General features: G+C 42.5%; 1 pseudogene; it reads right to left on the bottom strand.

Moving 5' to 3' along the window:
- The window catches only part of LOC129863650 (cAMP-specific 3',5'-cyclic phosphodiesterase 4D-like), an 81,933-nt pseudogene that overhangs the window by 49,259 nt on the left and 9,633 nt on the right, over positions 1-23,041 (bottom strand).

The raw sequence follows: 23,041 nt of genomic DNA, 5'->3' as shown, positions 1-23,041 counted from the left end.
ATCCATCCACCTGTAACCGTCATATATGCCATGTGACTGTGGACAAAAAGAGAATTGCTCACAGGTGCAATGTTCAGTGCATATTGTGCCTGGTACACAAAATGAGTAGTGTGCATTTGGGTGCAGTAATTAAATATGCAGGAGATTTTTGACCCTTGAGATATAACCTAAAGCTGTAGTTGTGTTATTGTCATGTGTCTCATGATGGTGCTGATGTTCTTTGTACATGAGATGTGACTGGTCACTTATGATCACACTCTGTGTCCTCTCCCCATATCCCGCTTTGAGACTTAGACCTTGGTCACAGACCATGTAGGCTATACTGTAAAGTGCTAGCTCAACCAAATCCACTAGAACGTCATGCCTCTGCCCTGTTGCTCACACTCTTTCACCCAAAGCATACGCACCTAGAACATGTGGGCCTACTGTAAAGAGCTATCTCAAAATGCACTAGCCAACACCATGCCCGTTGCCATGTGGCAGTTGGTCTCACTCTTTCAACCAAAGCACATAGCAAGTGTTGTGAAGATAGCTACTACTTAATTATTACTACTAATACTAAGTAGATAGTGTTCTTACCTTGCTGGAGGCCATCTCGCTGACAGAGTGTCTGGTCTGCAGGGTCTCCAGCTGGGCCAGGCACCAGTCCAGCTCCTCCAGCATCTCTGTGGACAGCTTCTGGTAGGCCTCCTCTGGAAGAGGGAGACAGGGGACAGGGGGACAGGGACAGGGAGGGGTGGTGAGTGACGGTGGTCAGTTTTGAGGCACTTGACAGGGCTGTGCGATGTCATCTCATGTGTTTCATCGGTGATGACACCGTAGACGAGCACCATGCCCAGGTTGCCAGTGTGGACGCATGGGTGACTCTTCATAGTAAGGGGAGCTTAGGCGGCAAAATCTGGCAATGGTGAAGATAGCGTCTCCACAGAGAGAGATTTAAAAAGGGGAAAAGACTCGTCTCAGAGATGGTCTCTAGTTGCAGGTAAGTGTCTTTGATAACCCCTAAAGCGTCAACAATCACCCATCTGTCCCTCTCCTGAGAGAAGTTACAGTGGTAGAAGTAGTTCTAAGAATCGCAAGGAGCGAAAGTTCCACAGAGTGCAGTTATAGTATTCACAATGCACAGTTCTACTACAATCCGGAGTGAGAGGTTCTAGAATTCACAACATACAGTTCCAGTATCCACAGTTCTAGAATCTAAGGGAGAAATAGTTCCATAGTGTCACAATAGAATGAGTCCAGCCTTCCAAAAACGCAGTAAAGCAGCCCCGCTGCTCCGCGAGTGGTTACACACAAATCTTTTCAACGGTCCGGTCGGAGTTGTTCTTTATCCAGCCCAAAAGATTCCCAGATCTGGGATAGCAGGAAAATCTGTGTCACACATCACTCCACGAGGTCCAACACTCTTCCTAAGGATATCTGGAAGGAAAAATGAGAAAACTTCCTCAGCTTCTCATGATGAGTTATTAACAAAGACCCTTTCCAAACACACACATACACACACCTCTTCCTCTATCCCCCTCCTCTAAAGACATAGAACCCCATTCATAGTACACACACACACAGAGCCACAGATGAGCTTATTTCCTGTCTCAAATCCCCTTTCCTTCCTGCAACGATGACACACTGGCGATGACTGCTGCTCTGACAGACGGACGAAGAGAAAGATCCAAGCAGGTCTGACTGTGGCTAAGCAACACATCTATAGGAGGGATGGCTGAATCAAAATTGCATGAGTCGAAAAAACGCTTGCTTCTGTGAGAACACTGGTCTGAGAGAGAAGCACAGCTCAGCACACGGGAAGAGCCGGACTGGAGCACCAGGCTACCCGGACTGGACGGGAGTCACAGATTCAAATCTGAACGTTTTTGAAGTTGCCACTAACTACTGAACCAGGGTCAGATGTCTACTGAACCCTCTAATGGTTAAGGTTGGCATAAAATTAGGGTAACCTGGTCCTAGATCTTTACCACAGGTGCAACACAGACAGATACAGTTTGGTGGAGCACCATTTCCGTTCCACCACGTTCAATTATTATATATCTCAACCAGAGTACCTTCTTTCATATATCTCAATTCTCATTCGGAACAACGTAATATCCTAAAAATCTGCACGAACCCTAGTCTCCATGACGAATCAGCGATACACAACTTGGCTTAATTATTTATTTACTAACTAAATAATCACACAGAATTACATAAACACACACAGGATAGATTATACATTGATTACTACATATAGTGCCTTGCAAAAGTATTCATCCCCTTTGGCGTTTTTACTGTTTTGTTGCATTTACAACCTGTAATTGAAATGTATTTTTATTTGGATTACATGTAATGGACATACACAAAATAGTCCAAATTGGTGAAGTTTCAAAAAAAAAAAAAAAAAAAAATGGAAATGTGGTGCGTGCATATCTATTCACCCCCTTTGCTATGAAGTCCCTAAATGAGATCTGGTGTAACCAATTACCTTCAGAAGTCACATAATTTCTTAAATAAAGTCCACCTGTGTGCAATCTAAGTGTCACATGATCTGTCACATGATCTCAGTATATACACCATTGTTCTGAAAGGCTCCAGAGTCTGCAACACCACCAAGCAAGCAGCACCATGAAGACCAAGGAGCTCTCCAAACAGGTCAGGGACAAATTTGTGGAGAAGTACAGATCAGGGTTGGATTATAAAAAAATATCAGAAACTTTGAACATCCCACAGAATCCCATTAAATCCATCATTAAAAATTGAAAAAATATGGCACCACAACAAACCTGCCAAGAGAGGGCTGCCCACCAAAACGCACAGACCAGGCAAGGAGGGCATTAATCAGAGAGGCAACAAAGAGACCAAAGATAACCCTGAAGGAGCTGAAAAGCTCCACAGCGGAGAGTGGAGTATCTGTCCATAGGACCACTTTAAGTCGTACACTCCACAGAGCTGGGCTTTACGGAAGAATGGCCAGAAAAAAGCTGTTGCTTAAAGAAAAAAATAAGCAAACACGTTTGGTGTTCGCCAAAAGCAGATACTGAAACTGTACCGTGAGACTGAAAAACTGTCTGTTTTTTTGTACTTTATCTGCCTGTGGGAGACTCCCCAAACATATAGAAGAAGGTACTCTGGTCAGATGAGACAAAAGTTGAGCTTTTTGGCCATCAAGGAAAACACTATGTCTGGCGCAAACCCAACACCTCTCATCACCCTGAGAACACCATCCCCACAGTGAAGAAATGGTTGTGGCAGCATCATGCTGTGAGGATGTTTTTCATTGGCAGGTACTGAGAAACTGGCCAGAATTGAAGGATGGCGCTAAATACAGGGAAATTCTTCCAGAGATTTGAGACTGGGACGAAGGTTCACCTTCCAGCAGGACAATGACCCTAAGCATACTGCTGGAGCAACATTCGAGTGGTTTAAGGGGAAACATTTAAATGTCTTGGAGTGTCCTAGTCAAAGCCCAGACCTCAATCCAATTGAGAATCTGTGGTATGACTTAAATATTGCTGTCCACCAGCGAAACCCATCCAACTTGAAGGAGCTGGAGCAGTTTTGCCTTGAAGAATGGGCAAAAATCCCAGTGGCTAGATGTGCCAAGCTTATAGAGACATACCCCAAGAGACTTGCAGCTGTAATTGCTGGAAAAGGTGGCTATAGTATTGACTTTGGGGGGTGAATAGTTATGCACGCTCAAATTTTCAGTTTTTTTGTCTTATTTCTTGTTTGTTTCAAAATAAAAAATATTTTGCATCTTCAAAGTGGTAGGCATGTTGTGTAAATCAAATAATACAAACCCCCAAAAAATCTATTTTAGTTCCAGGTTGTAAGGCAACAAAATAGGAAAAATGCCAAGGGGGGTTGTAACGATCATTGTTGGAAGGATTGGACCAAGGTGCAGCGTGGAAGGCGTTCATCATGTTTATTAATGTGAACCAGCAACAAAACAATAAAGAGTAACAAAATGAACGTGCAGCTTTGTAGTGCAAAAAAGTTACAATACAAAAACAAGATCCCACACACAACAGCTGGAAAAGGCTGCCTAAATATGATCCCCAATCAGAGACAACGATAGACAGCTGCCTCTGATTGGGAACCATACTAAGCCAACCTAGAAACTAAAAACTAGAATGCCCACCATAGTCACACCCTGACCTAACCAAATAGAGAAATAAAAGGATCTCTAAGGTCAGGGCGTGACAGGGGGTGAATACTTTCGCAAGCCACTGTATGCCCTGTTCTAAGACTTTGCTGTCACGTGTGTGCTCCCTCTCTGGCCTCTAGGTCACCAGGCTGCTCGTTATGGCGCACACCTGTCACCATTGTTACGCGCACCTGCGCGTCATCAGACTCACCTGGACTCGATCACGTCCCTGATTACCTTCCCTATATATGTCACTTCCTTTGGTTCATTCCCCAGGTGACATTGTTTATATTTCTTGTCTGTGTGCAGTTAGTGTTTCTTGTTTTGTATTATGTTGTGTTTATTTATTAAAACACTCCCTGAACTTGCCTCCCGACTCTCAGCGCACATCGTTATATTTGCACCCTTTCTACCTCCCTCCCTTGACGTAATCACTAATCTCACACCACTGACTAGTTGTTCTGACTATTAAAAGACAGACAAAGGAAACATGATGACACACACACAACACTCAGAGTATTCCGCCAGTGGGATTATGAATGGTAGTGAGTCAGGCTGAATCTTCTCACGATTAATCCGCATTAGTAAATGATGCAGGGGAAATTTCCGCTGAGCCACATATTCCCTGTGTTTTTATTTAATCCCAGATTAGGGCAGACAATGCTCTAGACATCTGGAAAATTGATCAATCTAAAATGTGTGGTGGAACGAGTGTGTGACACACCATTTTTGGGTGTCTTTACAAAATATAGTAATTTACCAATAGTATTATGATGTCCTCGTGAGTTGAGGCAAAAGCAAATGAACACCACAAATTGGTGTAGATAATCTTTTAAAAGGCTCCGAAATACCCTGCCATGGTGGCTCAAGTATGAAAAAATGCATTAGTGTAGATCTGTTACATTTTAGGACAAATGGCATTCTACTAAAATGTGTCCCAGCACCAGCTTGCAAAGGTAGTTATGCTGCTACGTGTTGAGGTACAGTACCAGTCAAAAGTTTGGACACGTCTACTCATTCAAGGGTTTTTCTTTATTTTACATCTATTTTCTACTTACTAAGTAAGTAAGTCTCTCTCTCCAATTCAATTCACTTTATTGGCATTATGTAACAATGTACATATTGCCAAAGCTTACTTTGAGATTCAAAAATGTCAACGGGACAACAGTAACAACAATTACCAAGGGTCAAAATAACCATACATTCAACAATAAACATACAGTAGAGTACATGTGCAGGTTGATTGGTCTGTCAGACACTGTCCCTCAACTTATGGCAGGCAGCAATATAGTGCGCTGCCAACCCATAGCTCTCTGCGTTCTCCCCCAACAGGACGGGTACTCACTCACTCACTCACTCACTCACTCACTCACTCACTCACTCACTCACACTCACACTCACTCACACTCACACTCACACTCACACTCACACTCACACTCACACTCACACTCACACTCACTCACTAACTAAGATGTAGATGGCATTCTTCTCCTGCTCAGTGCTACATACTGGGCCTGCCTTCTCAGTGAAACAGCAAGTGCTTATGATAAACCCTGTACCGATATTAAGAGGATTTGGACTCTCATGCAATCGTCACCAAACAATGTCCCTTGGTAGAATTAGCTAAAGGGCTACCTTTCCAAAATCTCTGCCTAAGTACCCCCAGTAACTACCCTTATTTTATTGCTATACTATTGCACATCTGATTTAGCTAATCAAGGATTAGTTGACTCAAGGAGCGATTTGGGAAACATTACCATAGGTTCCAAACCTTTACCATTCCGGGGACCACCAAATCACTGTGAAAAGCTCTTGAGCACCACCATTTGCGGAGTCTCAGAATTCTTTACACATAAAATATATTGGCAGTCAAATTCTGACCATTTTAGCAGTGAATGTAACAAATTAAAGGACTATTATTATTAACAACATTTGACATTGTGAAAAGTAATGTAAAATTGCTTATAGGACCATTTATACTTCCAACTGTTATTATAATTTTGTACATTTAAAAAATATTTTTTACATCGAAATTAAATAATCTGCAAAAATAAGTACGGAACACCCCCTCAAAACCAGCAGTGGTCCGCAGACAAGCATGTGTGCCTCATAAATTGAACAATTCCACTGGTTCTTCATCCGAGTTTGATGGAAGACAACAGGATATGGGTCATGGAATGAGGCGACGTATGATCCACTGATGAATTCATGAAGAGATCAGACTTAGAATAAGATTTCTCTTTATGAATCTAATTGAATGTAGGCTCAGCGATATGACTTAGGTGCACAAAGTAAACAGCATAATGGGTCAATTTCCGCAACAACTAAGAGTGTTGAAGTGCGAGGCTAAACTTCCCCCCTGTTATGGTTCAGTAACTACCACGCTCTAACAGCTTGAGGTGAACCCAACCCATATGCGCAGATACTGTGTGTGTGACGGTGTGAGAGCGAAGTCTTGCATCTTGCTCATCACAATATCTGTGGTGCTGCTCATGTCAACTTAATTTCGCTGTCAACCTTTAAACTTACAGTAAGTATTGTGGTCATACACCAACATTACTGATACGAGGCAACATGGCCACATATTTCCACTATTCTTGGAAAGATAAAAGGGGACTGCACTCTGGCTATTTTTAGCCGGTTCTCAATAAAGAACACCTCCTCCTCATAATCAAGTCGGGTCAATTAGTATTGGCAGGTGCCAAGGATCTGGCTGGGTCTTGATTGCTCTAGTTAATGGGCTCTAATGGAGGCATTCTTTTTCCCAATGGCTCCCTTTCTAGCTCCTCCCCGACCAAACACACACATATGTGCAAAACACACGCACGCATGTACACACACACACTTTAGTTGTTCATGATAGGCCTAGTATAACATAGCAAGTGGTGTTCAAGCTAAAAATCTATATTACAGTCATGCAGGAGTGAAAAACTACCAGCTGAATTAAGACAAGAAACCAATCTTAACGACCATACCATCTTTTGAATATTCACTATTAACTTAAAAGATCATTCATCTAGAAATATCTTAATGGCCTGCTTTGGAACGCGCAACAACAAACCAGCACAGGGCACCAATGTGTAAAACATGCCCTTTGTCTTCCTCTGCTGTACATATCTGGTGCTAGTGTTGCACCACCATCACGCACCATGTAACTCCAATGCACTGCAAGATTCACCACAGTCCCAATACACTTTAAACATCCCTCCTTTTCTCTTTTTTTCCCTGGTGTAATCACTGATTCATGCATGCATGGATAAGTGAAAGACTAACTAATCCAACCCTCTCAGATCCAGATCTGTAATCAATTCAAGGAATGGAGAAAGGGATTGGGGAAGAATACACTGAAATTTGAACAGAGCCAGACATGCAACCTGATGTAAGACACACCAACAAGAGTGGGTCGTGTTCATTAGGCACAAACCAGAAGAAAACAGACTTAAACCGGGAAAGACTAACTGAACTGGTCCAATAAGAAATGCTAATTTCTGCACAGGCCTGGACTGAGGCCAACTGAAGCTTCGTCCTCTAGCACAGCTTAATAGATAATATACTTCAAAAGTGTGTGTGTTGGTCTTACCTGAGAAAGAGGACTTGATGATGGGTGGTTGTTGGTTACACATAGGGGACCACCTGGTGAAGGAAACCACAGAGAAATAAGTGTTTGATAAGGAATGTCTTTCCTTCTCCCAACAGAAATAAAGAATATATGTAAAAAATAAAATATTTTATTTTGCTCAATAACAATAAATACAACGATCCATTTGTTTTAATGGACAATGGTACCCTCTGGGAAGAAACTGGTTGAATCAATGTTGTTTCTACGTCATTTCAATAACTAATTCTACGTGATGACGTTGAACCAACATGGAAAACGTAAAGGAGTTTAGTCATTTTTTCACCAAACTTTTAACATAAATCCAATGACATGGTGAATTTGTTTTTTCTTCACATTGCATTCACGTTAGTTGACAACTCAACCAAATTGAAATCAAAACTAGACATTGAACTGATGTCTGTCCCCAGTGGGTAGCCTATGATTCAAGCAGTAAGCTATTTAATCTAACATATCCAGGGAATACATGATTGATATTTTGATGTGCAACCTGTCAAAATATGATTCAGAATGATGGGATTTCTTTTTGGCTCTTCGGAGAATTTGCAGAGAGTCTATAGGCCAATATGCACAAAGGTATGTTAGTCACCACGGGCCCGATTCCAACTCAGGAATTCATGCCTTTCCTACCTACCGCGCCTTTCCTACGCACTTCTCAGTAGTTGGTATTCAGATTTACCTTATGAAGGTGCATGACAGACTTTGCAGGCTTGGTTCCCTTGCGCATGCTGAAGAAATGTAATTCAACCTCTGAAAACCCTCCCAATTGATGGCCAACAGATTTTCTTGTGGACTTTTTCATTCAACATGGTTTTAAGAACATTTATCTTAAGCCATCCTTTTAAATAAGGTGTACCTTCAATTAGAATTCAGAACGGGTTCTGAAAATAGGGAACAATAGAAGAAAGCCATCTAAATATATGCATATTCGTCTCTGTTTCAACACCAAGTGGTAGATTTAAAAATACTCTGATCTTGTTGATTAATCAGGCAAATTTCAGGGTTAGGAAAGTGTGTTGGAATCCTAACGATTTAATCAGCCTACATGTCTTATTTTTTAATATTATTAAATGTGACTAATGATCCTCAGCAACCACCAAATGGCTGTGACGTAGTCTTTACCAAGCGAACTAACAGTAAATTGGCTATTGATTATGTGTTGTTATTAGGACTAATGACATGCGATATTGGCAGTGGCCAATACTAAATATGGTAGAAATCGGAAACAGAGAAAATCGGGGCAGCCTATAATTAAGACATTCAAGAGTGCCCAACTCTGCAAGTTAAAAGCATGTAGAATTTAAATTCTGTAAAATGATGCAGCAATTCATAAACTTTACTGTGGGGAAGTTGATACACTATATACAAGAGTATGTGGACACCCCTTCACATTTGTGGATTCGGGTATTTCAGCCAAACCCGTTGCTGACTGTTGTATAAAATCGAGCACACAGCCATGCAATCTCCGTAGACAGACATTGGCAGTTGAAGGGCCTTACTGAAGAGCTCAGTGACATTCAACGTGGCACCGTCATAGGATGCCACCTTTCCAACAAGTTAGCTCGTCAAATTTCTGCCCTGCTAGAGCTACCCCGGTCAACTGTAAGTGCTGTTATTGTGAAGTGGAAAAATCTAGGAGTGACAACGACTCAGTCGCAAAGTGGTAGGCCCCACAATCTCACAGAATGGGATCGCTGCTTGTTGAAGCATGTGGCGCGTAAAAATCATCTGTCCTCGGTTGCAGCACTCACTACCGAGTTCCAAACTGCCTCTTGAAGCAACGTCAGCACAATAACTGTTCATCAGGAGCATCATGAAATGGGTTTCCATGGCAGAGCAGCCGCACACAAGCCTAAGATCACCATGCGCAATGCTAAGCATCATATGGAATGGTGTAAATCTCGCAGCCATTGGGCTCTGGAGAAGTGGAAACGCGTTCTCTGGAGTGAGGAATCACGCTTCACCATCTGGCAGTCCGACGGCCGAATCTGGGTTTGGCGGATGCCAGGAGAACGCAACCTGCCTTAATGCATAGTACCAACTGTAAAGTTTGGTGTAGGAGGAATAATGGTCTGGGGCTGTTTTTCATGGTTCGGGCTAGGCCCCTTAGTTCCAGTGAAGGGAAATCTTAACGCTACAGCATTCAATTACATTCTAGATGATTCTGTGCTTCCAACTGTGGCAACAGTTTGGGGAAGGCCCTTTCCTGTTCTAGCATGACAATGTTCAAAATAGTTTGAACGAGATCGGTGTGGAAGAACTTGACTGGCCTGCACAGAGCCCTGACCTCAACCCCATTGAACAAGTTTGGGATTAATTGGAACACTGACTGCAAACCAGTCCCGATTGCCCAACATCAGTGCCCGACCTCACTAAGTCCCTGCAGCAATGTTCCAACATCTAGTGGAAAGTCTTCCCAGAAGAGTGGAGGTTGTTATAGCAGCAAAGGGGAAACCAACTCCATATTAATTACGATTTTGGCAATGACTGGTTTCACGTCTCCATAAGGTAAAATACATCTAAAACAAGTGTCATTTCAATATACAATTCCTTTATCCAAACGGATTGCTAATTTACCTAGCTCTTCTAAATAGCTCTTATCAAGTTGTAAATTACAGTGCACGGAGAATGATGTTATTTCTATCGAAAAAAATAAACTATATGCTTTCTCCACTTGGAACCCGGCAGGTTCGGCTCCACCTTATTCATGGTTTCCTCTCACGTAAAGATAGTGGAATTACAGTATGAGGGAATTAAGTCAAGGTCAGAATATGGCGTATCCGTAGACACCGCCACACCTTCATTTCTTACATCTCCACCCAGAACGAAAAGCAGGTGAATAGCATGCTATTGTTGTGCGTAAGTTCAAGGTCAGAATACACATGGAGAGAAAAATGCATAAAAAGGGAATAACATTCCATTTAAGCGTACTTAACTCGGGTCGGAGTGGGGCCACAATGCACAGGCTATTACTGTTGACCAAATAATGGTTTTAGAACAATCTATAGGAACAACATGTAGAAAAATCAGCAAAATGTACCGACAACTGTTGACCAAATAATGGTTTTAGAACAATCTATAGGAACAACATGTAGAAAAATCTGCAAAATGTACCGACATTCACTTCCATAAGAGGAAGGCAATCTCGGTGTTGGTCATTTTCGGTTTATCCTCACAGCTCTACTCACGTGTTTGAAGCTCTGTCTTGCTGCAAGTTGGTTAGTGCAGCAAAGTTATTCCGTAATGTTCTCAAACTAGCCAGTACCTACACAGGGTGGGATGCAGTTTCAAACATCAGACACTATGTGAGATACAGTATTGTCAACAGCAATACATGTAAACAAACTAATTTCTTAGTTCATACACAATGTCTTAGTCTTTACCCCAAACATTTTGTCGTTTACCTCATTGTAATATACAGTACCAGTCAAAAGTTTGGGCACACATACTCATTCAAGGGTTTTTCTTCCTTTTTACTATTTTCTACATTGTAGAATATTAGTGAAGACTTCATAACTATGAAATAACACATAGGGAATCATGTAGTAACCAAAAAAGTGTTATGCAAATCAAACTATATTTTAATATTTGAGATTCTTCAAAGTAGCCGCCTTGATGACAGCTTTGCACACTCTTGGCATTCTCTCAACCAGCTTCATGAGGTAGTCACCTGGAATGCATTTCAATTAACAGGTGTGCCTTGTTAAATGTTTATTTGTGGAATTTCATTCCTTCTAAATGCATTTGAGACAATCAGTTGTGTTGTGACAAGGTAGGGGTGGAATAAAGAAGATTACCCAATCGGGTAAAAGTTCATATTATAGCAAAAACAACTCAAATAAGCAAAGAGAAATGACAGTCCATCATTACTTTAAGACATGAAGGTCAGTCAATACGGAAAATGTCAAGAACCTTGAAAGTGCAGTCGCAAAAACCATCAAGCGCTCTCATGAGGACCGCCACAGGAAAGGAAGACCCAGAGTTACCTCTGCTGTAGAGGATAAGTTCATTAGAGTTACCAGCCTCAGAAATTACAGCCCAAATGCTTCACAGCTCCAGTAATAGACACATCTCAACATCAACTGTTCAGAGGAGACTGCATGAACGTGACCTTCATGGTCAAATTGCTGCAAAGAAACCACTGGTTGTGCTGCTGCTCCAGTTTCAACTGTTCTGCCTGCGGCTATGGAACCCTGACCTGTTCACCGGACGTTATATCTTGTTCTGGACCTGCTGTTTTGGACTCTCTCTCTACCGCACCTGCTGTCTTGAACTGAATGATCGGCTATGACAAGCCAACGGACATTTACTCCTGAGGTGCTGACCTGTTGCACCCTCTACAACCATCTGACCCTGCTGGTCATCTATGAACGTTTCAACATCTTGGCCATGTTCTGTTATAATCTCCACAGCCAGAAGAGGACTGGCCATCCCTCAGAGCCCGGTTCTTCTCTAGGTTTCTTCCTAGGTTCCTGCCTTTCTAGGGAGTTTTTCTTAGCACCGTGCTTCTACATCTGCATTGCTTGATGTTTGGGATTTTAGGCTGGGTTTCTGTATAGCACCTTGTGACATCGGCTGATGTAAATAGGGCTTTATAAATACATTTGATTGATTGATACTAAAGGACACCAATAAGAAAAATAGACTTGCTTGAGCCAAGAAACACAAGCAATGGACATTAGGCTGGTGGAAAACTGTCCTTTGGTCTGATGAGTCGAAATGTGAGATTTTTGATTACAACCACTGTGTCTTTGTGAGATGCAGAGTAGGTGAACAGATTATCTCTGCATGTGTGGTTCCCACCGTGAAGCATGGAGGAGGAGGTGTGATGGTGTGAGGGTGCTTTGTGTGTGACACTGTCTGTGATTTATTTAGAATTCAAGGCACACTTAACCAGCATGGCTGCCACAGCATTCTGCAGCGATGCGCCATCCCATCTAATTTGTGCTTAGTGGGACTATTAATTGTTTTTCAACAGGACAATGACCCAACTCCTCCAGGCTGTGTAAGGGCTATTTGACCAAGAAGGAGAGTGATGGAGTGCTGAATCAGATAACCTGGACTCCACAATCACCCGACCCCAACCCATTTGAGATGGTTTGGGATGAGTTGGACCGCAGAGTGAAAGAAAAGCAGCCAACAAGTACCCATTATATGTGGGAACTCCTTCAAGACTGTTGGAAAAGCATTCCAGGTGAAGCTGGTTGAGAAAATGCCAAGACTGTACAAAGCTGTCATCAAGGGAAAGGGTGGCTACTTAGAAGAATCAAAAATTTATTTTGATTTGTTTAACACTTTTTTCGTTACTACATTCTTAGTTTTGATGTATTCACTATTATTCTACAATGTGGAAAATTGTAAAAAATAAATAAAAACCCTTGAATGAGTAGGTATGTAGACATGTTTTACTGGTACTGTATATATATATATATATATATATATATATATATATATATATATATATATATATATATATATATGTATATATGTATATATGTATATATGTATATATATATATATATATATATGTATATATGTATATATATATGTATATATATATATACGTATATATATATATGTATATGTATATATATATATATATACGTATATATATATATATATGTATATATATATATATATATATACGTATATATATATATGTATATATATATATATATATATATATGTATATATATATATATACGTATATATATATATGTATATGTATATATATATATATATATATATACGTATATATATATATATGTATATGTATATATATATATATATATACAGTGGGGAGAACAAGTTTTTGATACACTGCCGATTTTGCAGGTTTTCTTACTTACAAAGCATGTAGAGGTCTGTAAGTTTTATCATAGGTACACTTCAACTGCGAGAGACGGAAAATCCAGAAAATCACATTGTATGATTTTTAAGTAATTAATTTGCATTTTATTGCATGACATAAGTATTTGATACATCAGAAAAGCAGAACTTAATATTTGGTACAGAAACCTTTGTTTGCAATTACAGAGATCATACGTTTCCTGTAGTTCTTGACCAGATTTGCACACACTGCTGCAGGGATTTTGGCCCACTCCTCCATACAGACCTTCTCCAGATCCTTCAGGTTTCGGGGCTGTCGCTGGGCAATACGGACTTTCAGCTCCCTCCAAAGATTTTCTATTGGGTTCAGGTCTGGAGACTGGCTAGGCCACTCCAGGACCTTGAGATGCTTCTTACGGAGCCACTCCTTAGTTGCCCTGGCTGTGTGTTTCGGGTCGTTGTCATGCTGGAAGACCCAGCCACGACCCATCTTCAATGCTCTTACTGAGGGAAGGAGGTTGTTGGCCAAGATCTCACGATACATGGCCCCATCCATCCTCCCCTCAATACGGTGCAGTCGTCCTGTCCCCTTTGCAGAAAAGCATCCCCAAAGAATGATGTTTCCACCTCCATGCTTCACGGTTGGGATGGTGTTCTTGGGGTTGTACTCATCCTTCTTCTTCCTCCAAACACGACAAGTGGAGTTTAGACCAAAAAGCTCTATTTTTGTCTCATCAGACCACATGACCTTCTCCCATTCATCCTCTGGATCATCCAGATGGTCATTGGCAAACTTTTTTATTTATTTTATTTCACCTTTATTTAACCAGGTAGGCAAATTGAGAACACGTTCTCATTTACAATTGCGACCTGGCCAAGATAAAGCAAAGCAGTTCGACACATACAACAACACATAGTTACACATGGAGTAAAACAAACATACAGTCAATAATACAGTGAAAAATAAGTCTATATACAATATGAGCAAGTGAGGTGAGATAAGGGAGGTGAAGGCAAACAAAATATATATATAAATAAATAAAAATATAAAAAGGCCATGGTGGCGAAGTAAATACAATATAGCAAGTAAAAAAAAATAACACTGGAATGGTTGGTTTGCAGTGGAAGAAGGTGCAAAGTAGAGATAGAAATAATGGGGTGCAAAGGAGCAAAATAAATAAATACAGTAGGTAAAGAGGTAGTTGTTTGGGCTAAATTATAGATGGGCTATGTACAGGTGCAGTAATCTATGAGCTGCTCTGACAGCTGGTGCTTTAAGCTAGTGAGGGAGATAAGTGTTTCCAGTTTCAGAGATTTTTGTAGTTCGTTCCAGTCATTGGCAGCAGAGAACTGGAAGGAGAGGCGGCCAAAGGAAGAATTGGTTTTGGGGGTGACCAGAGAGATATACCTGCTGGAGCGCATGCTACGGGTGGGCGTTGCTATGGTGACCAGCGAGCTGAGATAAGGGGGGACTTTACCTAGCAGGGTCTTGTAGATGACCTGGAGCCAGTGGGTTTGGCGACGAGTGTGAAGCGAGGGCCAGCCAACGAGAGCGTACAGGTCGCAGTGGTGGGTAGTATATGGGGCTTTGGTGACAAAACGGATGGCACTGTGATAGACTGCATCCAATTTATTGAGTAGGGTTTTGGAGGCTATTTTGTAAATGACATCACCGAAGTCGAGGATTGGTAGGATGGTCAGTTTTACAAGGGTATGTTTGGCAGCATGAGTGAAGGATGCTTTGTTGCGGAATAGGAAGCCAATTCTAGATTTAACTTTGGATTGTCTAACCAGACACCTAGGTATTTGTAGTTGTCCACATATTCTAAGTCAGAGCCGTCCAGAGTAGTGATGCTGGACAGGCGGGCAGGTGCAGGCAGCGATCGGTTGAAGAGCATGCATTTAGTTTTACTTGTATGTAAGAGCAATTGGAGGCCACGGAAGGAGAGTTGTATGGCATTGAAGCTCGCCTGGAGGGTTGTTAACACAGTGTCAAAAGGGCCAGAAGTATACAGAATAGTGTCGTCTGCATAGAGGTGGATCAGAGACTCACCAGCAGCAAGAGCGACATCATTGATGTATACAGAGAAGAGAGTCGGTCCAAGAATTGAACCCTGTGGCACCCCCATAGAGACTGCCAGAGGTCCGGACAACAGACCCTCCGATTTGACACACTGAACTCGATCAGAGAAGTAGTTGGTGAACCAGGCGAGGCAATCATTAGAGAAACCAAGGCTGTCGAGTCTGCCGATGAGGATGTGGTGATTGACAGAGTCAAAAGCCTTGGCCAGGTCAATGAATATGGCTGCACAGTACTGTTTCCTATCGATAGCGGTTAAGATATCGTTTATGACCTTGAGCGTGGCTGAGGTGCACCCATGACCAGCTCTGAAACCAGATTGCATAGCGGAGAAGGTATGGTGGGATTCGAGATGGTCGGTAATCTGTTTGTTGACTTGGCTTTCGAAGACCTTAGAAAGGCAGGGTAGGATAGATATAGGTCTGTAGCAGTTTGGGTCTAGAGTGTCTCCCCCTTTGAAGAGGGGGATAACCGCAGCTGCTTTCCAATCTTTGGGAATCTCAGACGACACGAAAGAGAGGTTGAAAAGGCTGGTAATAGGGGTGGCAACAATTTCAGAAGATAGTTTTAGAAAGAAAGGGTCCAGATTATCTAGCCTGGCTGATTTGTAAGGGTCCAGATTTTGCAGCTCTTTCAGAACATCAGCTGACTGTATTTGGGAGAAAGAGAAATGGGGAAGGCTTGGGCGAGTAGCAGAGGGGAGGGCAGTGCTGTTGACATGTCCAGACGGGCCTGGACATGCGCTGGCTTGAGCAGGGGGACCTTGCGTGCGCTGCAGGATTTTAATCCTTGACGGCGTAGTGTGTTACTAATGGTTTTCTTTGAGACTGTGGTCCCAGCTCTCTTCAGGTCATTGACCAGGTCCTGCCGTGTAGTTCTGGGCTGATCCCTCACCTTCCTCATGATCATTGATGCCCCACGAGGTGAGATCTTGCATGGAGCCCCAGACCGAGGGTGATTGACCATCATCTTGAACTTCTTCCATTTTCTAATAATTGCGCCAACAGTTGTTGCCTTCTCACCAAGCTGCTTGCCTATTGTCCTGTAGCCCATCCCAGCCTTGTGCAGGTCTACAATTTTATCCCTGTCCTTACACAGCTCTCTGGTCTTGGCCATTGTGGAGAGGTTGGAGTCTGTTTGATTGAGTGTGTGGACAGGTGTCTTTTATACAGGTAACGCGTTCAAACAGGTGCAGTTAATACAGGTACTGAGTGGAGAACAGGAGGGCTTCTTAAAGAAAAACTAACAGGTCTGTGTGAGCCGGAATTCTTACTGGTTGGTAGGTTATCAAATACTTATGTCATGCAATAAAATGCAAATTAATTACTTAAAAATCATACAATGTGATTTTCTGGATTTTTGTATTAGATTCCGTCTCTCACAGTTGAAGTGTACCTATGATAAAACTTACAGACTTCTACATGCTTTGTAAGTAGGAAAACCTGCAAAATCTCCAGTGTATCAAATACTTGTTCTCCCCACTGTATATATATATATATTGAAAGAGGTACTGATGATGCAAGTGAAGTATATCAGTCCCCAGAAATGTAACAACCCACTGGGCACAGATTTCAATGCAACGTCTATTCCAAGTTTCTATTCCAAGTTGGTTCAATGCAATTTCATTGAAATGATGTGGAAACAATGTTGATTCAACCAGTGTGTGCCAAGTGGGAAAGGTCTAATAACTAATGAACATCATGAATGTAAAGCATACTGTAACGATAAGACACTGACCTGTGCAAATGGCGTGACTATCAAGTTGTCCCCATGGCTGTAAGAGAGGAAGGAGAGGAGAAGGAGGAAGATGGTTAATTTACTATGTGAAAACATACACAATCACGGCTCTCCTTTCTAATTGGAAAAGTAGCAATGAGGAAAAATCTCATTCGTGTTAAGGTATCACATGCATTTGTCAACACAGATTAACCATATACAGAGATAGAATTCAAGAAATCAATATACAATTATGTTTTGATATATTTATGATGATATTTTCTGGAAATGTTCAATGTAGATGTATAGGGTTTGTCTGTGTGTCAAGGTCAAGCAAGGCAGGGGGAAAAGACACTGTCAAACAGCATCAAATCATGAGTAAATTAAAAGTCATCCATTTCCACCAGTGAATGCGGAAGTATCAGATGTGTGGGGAGTGAATAGCAGGGCCCATCGAGCTTGCCTAGAGTTGAGGCGCTTGGCGATGCAGAGATATTCCAGGTTTATATGATCAGTCCACACTGGGAATGGATATTCCGCCCCCTCTAACCTGTGCCTCCACTCCTCTAACCAGTGCCTCCACTCCTCCAACGCCATCTTCACTGCGAGTAGTTCTCGATTTCCCATGTCATAATTCCTATCAGTGTGACTGGGATCAGATCTCCTCTCCCTCCTACGTTCCTGAGGAGGAGGAGGAGGTAAGCTGGGTTCTCGGAGAGCCGGGCTGGGCTGGGGAGACGCGCTGGTAACAGTGGGGTTACTGAGAGGCTGGGAGGTTTGTGGCTGGCTGCCTAATAGATAATTTGTGGAATTGCCCCAGCAATGTATTGAAAGCGTGGTCATGACGTTCCACCAAGGTCTGGAATCCTTCCATAAGATTTTGAAGTAACTCCTTGTGTCTTCCAATGGTGGTTCCTTGGGAGCAGATGGCGTTGCGGAGCTGGTCCAAGTCTTCTGGGTCAGTCATGGCCATTTCGTACTGACAAGACTCAGGAAAAGCCCCAGATGCGGACACAGGAGGCAGACAGATGTTCATTACAAAACAGGGGGCAGGCAAACGGCAGGTCAAGGGCAGGCAGAGGTCAGTAATCCGAGGCATTCAAACAGGGATCGATTGGCAGACATAGGGTCAGAACCGGGAGGACTAGAAAACAGAAACTGAAGCAACTGGAAAATGGGAAAACATGCTGGTAAGACCTAACAAGACAAGACGAACTGGCAACCAACCAACAGAAAACACAGGTTTAAGTACACAGAGGATAATGGGGGAAAATGGGAGACACCTGGTGGGGGGTGGAGACAAGCACAAGACGGGTTAAACAGATCAGGGTGTGACAACCATTCTTTGTCCAATTCAATCTGACCCAATAAACAGAGGTACTGCAGAAAAGGCCCATGGAGTTGGTGGAGGAATCCTTTAATTCATGGGCACTTGCTCAGCTGGGCCAGGGGTGCTTTAATTAGGTCAGGTGGAAATGTCCACCAGATCTCAACTCATTAAAAGGAGGAAATCGCCATCGCCCGATCTCGCATCTTTCTCTTCCTTAACTCCGTCTAATCCAGAAGTTCTGTGCGTCCATGAATCCACCTAAGTCCACCGAATCTGTTACCTTTTCATCTGAACTATCATTGTGATCGGGAGAGCGGCCATCAGTTCTTGTTTATAGTTATTACCGCGTAGCGCGGCTTGGAGCGCACGCGTCAAAACATTTGTTTTGTAAATGGTCAGTAGGAGACTTGCCAGTTGGTCAGTGCATGCTTGCAGTATACGTCCTGGTAATCCGTCTGGCCCTGCAGCCTTGTGAATGTTGACCTTTTTAAAGGTCTTACTCACATTGGCTGCGGAGAGCGTGATCACAGTCTTCCGGAACAGCTGGTGCTCTCATGCATGTTTCAGTGTTATTTGCCTCGAAGCGAGCATATAAGTAGTTTAGCTCGTCTGGTAGGCTCGTGTAGGCTCCCTCCTCCTACTCCTACTGATGTAAATGGTCAATGATCACGGCCCTACAGATCATCACAGGACAATCATGCCATCGATATATGGTTAATATGTAATAAAATGACATGTACATATGAAGACAAACTTGAAAGGGTGAAATATGAAACGTCATTGTTTGCAGAACTGATCAATTCTGATATCAAACTGATGGGGGTTATAGATTAAATAACCAATCACTGATTATATTATCTGTATTATTCTTCTCATGATTATGATGAATAGTTACGAGCCTAAATGACTCAAGGATGATTCCCATTGACATCTTATTGAACTGAATTGCTGAATTACCTAATTATGTTAATAATGAATGATTGTTATGCTTTGATCTTTGTGACTATGAATTTGATTGGATACATGTTATTCTGTTTCGTTTGTTATGCATTTGATTGGATACATGTTATTCCGTTTCCTGTGTTATGCAGCACAAACTACCCACTAAATATACCACTTTATGGTTAAAGGAATTCCTGCCTCAGTCTCATCCATTCCTCTGTCACCTGACCCGTGACCACCTGTTCACCTTCACTGTCAGTCATCCTACCTGTCCAGCTACCCACACAGGTTCCACTAATCTTTCAGCTACGTTTACCTTGGCAACTTGATTATGTTCCAAAGAGTGAGACCTGGCTTAAGCCATAATAGGAGTGTGATGTGTATCAACTCTTCTAAATCAAAGTCTAACTCATGATCTATAAGTGGGAGGGAAGGATATGTTTTGAGAGAGCAACAACCCTGGCGTGTTTCTTGGCGAGTTCTTTGGCGTTGGTCCAATCGTTCGTACAGTATAATGTTGATTTTCTTGAAGTCTTTTTCATGCAGATATTACAGAGAATGATGACCACAATATCTTCCCTTGCCACAAGTTTCTCAACTTCTCCCTTTGTTCTTTTCAGGGACAGACAATTCATTTTGTTTTGTCAGTTGTTTTTCAGCGCACATCATAGAATCCCCTCTACTTACAAACTGAAACTACAAACAGAAAAACTACAACAAATGAACAAGTGTAACTTGTATCAATCTCTAAGTGACAAATGAATGGTTGGCCAAGCGCTTGTTCAGTTTAGCATGTTAGGCTGCCATGAATGGGTGGATTCCCACAACACAGCATGCATGCATTCCCTTACTAACACACAGAAACCGTCCCAAGCATGGATGTGTGTACTCAGAGGAACCACACACACTGGAGGAATCGGGTGGCAGCTTCTCGATAGCCACCCCAGGAAGGAGTGCTTTTATGTGGGCATTAGTGCATGTAGATGCAGGGTTGGGTAAGGGAAGACAGAGGGTTAGGAGCAGTTCAGATAGATTCAGTGTCGTTCAGTCCTGGTCACAGAGATCCAGACAGGGTATGCAGGCTTTTGTTCTAGCTCAGCACTAATACACCTGATTCAACAGTGTTAGGTTAAAATAAAAAAAAGCATGCCCTGGAGAGCCCAAGGACCAGGTTTGACGAACCCTGCCTCAGAAGATCCCAAAGGATATGAAATATCACTATCAAAGTGTTCATTGAGCATAGTCATAGAAGTATGTTCATTCCCCTTCTAAACAGGAATTATCCATACGTATTGCAAAATAAGTTGAACGTAGCCTGGATGTAGTAGCCAGACTGTTTGAGCAATCGACAAGGTTTTATGATTTCCAACAATGGCTATGAAGCAATAATACACTGGCACCCAGGCTAGGTTGAAAGTGCAACATGGCTTAAGGTCGTCCGTCCTCAACTCCTTCAGGCCGCTGGAGACATATCAGTTACATGTCATTACCTGATAGTGCTCCTAATTACCTTTTCGCATATCGGGCAGGATTACAGAGCTCCCATGGGCCTTTACATGTTGCACACAGGGTTTTGACTTACCACGACTGAGCAAACGAGCCTCCTCTGAGCCAGATAAAACAAACATTGTACACTGTTGTTCATTTTGTCGAAAAGCCACAGTCGCCTTCTCAAATAAATTTGTGCATAGCACAATATTGTATATGTTTTAATGTAGTTTTGGTTCTGATAATGTAATGGCTTTAGATTTAGCGTAATATCATCCAATTTCCGGTTTGGAGCGAGCGGTCGCATTCGCATTCGCTCCGCAGGTAGTATAACTTTTCATTACATTTCATTATAGTACAACGGTTTGATTTGTCTAACCTTAGCAATTTCTTCTTAGCTAGCTACATAGCCGTTTTTGTATCAAAGATAATTGCGTAATTATCGTATTTCGTCGTCGTATCGTAGTCCACACTGCTATCTGCCCAGCAGCTAGCCAGCTAGCCAGCTAGCAAACGTCCACCGTCTACCGAATAGTAGTATAACTTTTCATTACATTTCATTACATTTCATTATAGTACAACGGTTTGATTTGTCTAATCTTAGCAACTTCTTCTTAGCTAGCTACATAGCCGTCTTTGTATCAAAGATAATTGCGTAATTATCGTATTTCGTCGTCCTAACGCAGTCTACACTGCTATCTGCCCAGCAGCTAGCCAGCTAGCCAGCTAGCCAGCTAGCCAGCGTCCACCGTCTACCGAATAGCAGCACTGTAGAAAATATTACACTCAACGGAACGACTTGATTAGTGTAGTGTTAGCTAGCTACATAGTTGTCTTTGCTGTCTTCGTATCCAAGATAATTGGGTAGTTCAGAGTGTGTAGTTTTAGAGTGATTATCTTAATTTACCGAGGTTAGCTAGCCAGCTATTTGTCGTCCTTAACGTAGGAAACACTGCTAGCTAGCCAACAGCTAGCCAACGTCTACCGAATAGAACTTCCGCACTCAACAACCCGGTCGCATTCCGCTTCGCTCCACAGGTAGTATCACATTTTCATTTCATTTCATTACAGTACAACGGTTTGATTTGTTTGATCGTAGCTAGCTACATAGCTACATAGCTACATAGCTAGCTACATAGCCGTCTTTGTATCAAAGATAATTGTGTAGTCTAGAGCGATTTTCTTGGTTAGCTAGCCAGCTATTGTCGTTCTTTTAACGCAACGTAACGTAATCAACACTGCTAGCTAGCCAGCTAGCCACCGAATAGCAGCACTGTAGCAGCACTGTAGAAACTATTACACTCAACGGAACGACTTGATTAGTGTAGTGTCAACAACGCAGCCACTGCCAACTAGCCTACTTCAGCAGTACTGTATCATTTTAATCATTTTAGTCAATAAGATTCTTGCTACGTAAGCTTAACTTTCTGAACATTCGAGACGTGTAGTCCACTTGTCATTCCAATCTCCTTTGCATTAGCGTAGCCTCTCCTGTAGCCTGTCAACTATGTGTCTGTCTATCCCTGTTCTCTCCTCTCTGCACAGACCATACAAACGCTTCACACCGCGTGGCCGCGGCCAACCTAATCTGGTGGTCCCAGCGCGCACGACCCACGTGGAGTTCCAGGTCTCCGGTAGCCTCTGGAACTGCCGATCTGCGGCCAACAAGGCAGAGTTCATCTCAGCCTATGCCTCCCTCCAGTCCCTCGACTTCTTGGCACTGACGGAAACATGGATCACCACAGATAACACTGCTACTCCTACTGCTCTCTCTTCGTCCGCCCACGTGTTCTCGCACACCCCGAGAGCAGCTGGTCAGCGGGGTGGTGGCACCGGGATCCTCATCTCTCCCAAGTGGTCATTCTCTCTTTCTCCCCTTACCCATCTGTCTATCGCCTCCTTTGA

The sequence above is a fragment of the Salvelinus fontinalis genome, chromosome 10 (assembly GCF_029448725.1).
Source record: "Salvelinus fontinalis isolate EN_2023a chromosome 10, ASM2944872v1, whole genome shotgun sequence".
NCBI classification, from domain to species: domain Eukaryota; kingdom Metazoa; phylum Chordata; class Actinopteri; order Salmoniformes; family Salmonidae; genus Salvelinus; species Salvelinus fontinalis.
Note: the sequence above shows the minus strand (reverse complement) of the source record. Positions and strands in the feature narration are given on the sequence as shown.